Here is a 2,834-nt window from a genome sequence, read left to right on the forward strand (position 1 = left end):
TGAATGGAATGGTATTAGCAAAATACATATCAGATGTCGTGGCTATATCAATATAACCGTAATGTAGAAGCTATAGTAATAGATGAATATTGAACTTGGAAAGTTTGTAATACATATAAATGAAATGTTCAGTTAATCATACCAACGCAGAGCACATTTAATATTTGTAACCGAGAAAGGTATGCATTGCTGCGGTAAATGTGTGGTCTGCCCTTACATTTTTAAAGGCTATGAATTTACTTTTTCACACTGCAACTACACCATTAAATTCCAAAAATATGCTCATGGTCATTCTTCTCTAGTAGTTTGTGCAGGTATTTGTATTACATGTAAAAGTTTCTACATAGGAAAACTATCAGATCATATAAAGGAGCACTTGGGAGCCATCAGAGCTCTAAATATGAAAAATGCACTTGCAAAACACAGTACTTCTTGTGGGAATTTCATTAAATTTGAATTCATAGTGTTGGGACAGATTAATTCATTTTTTGGTGACATTGATCTTTATCTACAGGTGTGAGAACTGAAGTGGAAACTGCAATTGAATGCAGAATCATCACCAGGACTTAAATGAAAATATAAATATTAAATGCGCTCTGTGTTGGTATAATTAACTGAACATTTCATTTATATGTATTGCAAACTTTCCAAGTTCAATATTCATCGCATACTATAGCTTCTACATTACAGTTATATTGATATATCTTCTATTAAGCCATGACATCTGATATCAATTTCTATTGTTTTCTAGGTCATGGCAGTTCATTGTAGTTCATGTGTATATTCTACTGTCAGTTTATAGGCCAGATCATTGTTGCTATTATGTATGTTTTCTATTGGTTGTTGGCATCTATTACTGTACTTGTTCTATTTGCATTTACTGTATTCTGAATAAGTTGTTTCATCAAATAATGAAAGAGTTTAATCACAGTTCAGCATTAGTGTGTGTTTTTTCTTTTTCTTAGAAGTTAATTCATTTTATATATATGGGACTACTTTTTCTTATCAAAAACACACGCTTTCAAAAAGGGAAACTACGACCCCATTTATGAGAAAGTGCACTTAAATGAAACTGCACTTTTGCAACTACTGGTTCACCGAACTGGTAATATCAAAAAAAAAAAAAAAAAAAAACACTACAAAGACATTTTTGCAGGGGTGTACACCCCCACCCCTGCTACTTTATATATACTAACTCTGAGATTGCACTACAGTGGGGAAACAGGTATATTCCCTTATTCCCACTGTAGCGTGCTTCGGTGCTGCAGTTTTTTTTTTTTTGTTAATATTACCGGTTCGGTGAACTGGTAGTCACAAAAGTGCACTTTTGTTTAAGCGCACTTTTGCGTAAATAGGTTTGTACTTTTCCTTTTCGAAAGCATGGTCTCTTGATAAAAAAAAAATTAAACCCATATATATATATATATATATACATATATATATATATATATATATATATATATATATATATATATACATATATATATATATATATATATATATACATATATATATATATATACACACACACACACACACATATATATATATATATATATATATATATATATATATATATATATATATATATATATACATACATATATATTTATATATATATATATATATATATATATCTCCACACACACACACACACACACACACACATGTATACATATTTATATACATGTATATATATATATATATATATATATATATATATATATATACACACACATATGTGGATTTCATTTCCCTTATTTCTCCTTTTGACCTCATATTCTGTGCCACTGCATTTTCTCTCCATCTTGTGCCATGACTTAATTTCCTAAGTATTCACAAATGTTTGTACTCACTACCGTTACTTACTTTACTTTCATCATCAAAATGTCAAAGTAAGTAGAATTAGCAATTTCTCATTCAATAATATAATTGACTTTTACCTTACTCTGTGTTAATGGTAATCTTAGCCCTGAAATAGCCTCCTAACTGTTTCATCCTCTTAGTTTCCACATGGAAACTTTTACTTCTTTCAGGGCATGAACTGTATCATCTCCCACCACAGAACTTGCACAAGTCACGACAGGCATATAATTCCCTCTGGTATCCTACCTTTTTGCATAATGAACAAGCTAGTCTGGAACACTGTGTACTAAGTTGGGAATATGACACCCATTTATTACAATTTTACTCTTAGTAGAATAAAATACAATGTCCCTATCCCCTCCTCTTTAAGCTAAACTGAAATGCCAGAATCCGCTACTTTAAAAAACTGCAGAGGCTGCAACCTCAAGTCCGTATACCTGAAGTCTATTATTTTGACCAAAGGCCATATTACAGTATATTTTTGCTAAAACAGTATTATAACACATGAATAGCCACTTCATTAATTCTAAAATACAAGTAAAACATCTTATTTGTTTTATAATAGAGACAGACATCAAACCCATCTCACACTACATTTCTAAACTTTATAGTTATCACAAAAGTATCAAATATTTCAGTAAATTCACTTTTCCTAATGAACATCAAGTACTGCATTTAACCTACATGAAGTAATGTAATTTAAGCCATGGTGTTCTGAAGAATTGTGTAACAGTATGTGTACAAAGCACATTTTCTGATTTTCTTCCCTCCAGTGAATCATCAGACTTCTCCTGTTTGACAAATGTGCTTTGTCTTCCTTATCTCACTGTGCTTTTAAATCCTACCTCACTTCTTGGGGGAAGATCTCTATTTTCCAATGGGATTTGGTTTATGACTTCCCCCATCTTTTATAGCTGAAGCAAGAGGGGCAAGTAAGTGACATGTGGTTGTCAGTCATCTGGAAAAAG

Source organism: Protopterus annectens, chromosome 9.part0 (assembly GCF_019279795.1).
Source record: "Protopterus annectens isolate FY-2018-M chromosome 9.part0, PAN1.0, whole genome shotgun sequence".
NCBI classification, from domain to species: domain Eukaryota; kingdom Metazoa; phylum Chordata; order Ceratodontiformes; family Protopteridae; genus Protopterus; species Protopterus annectens.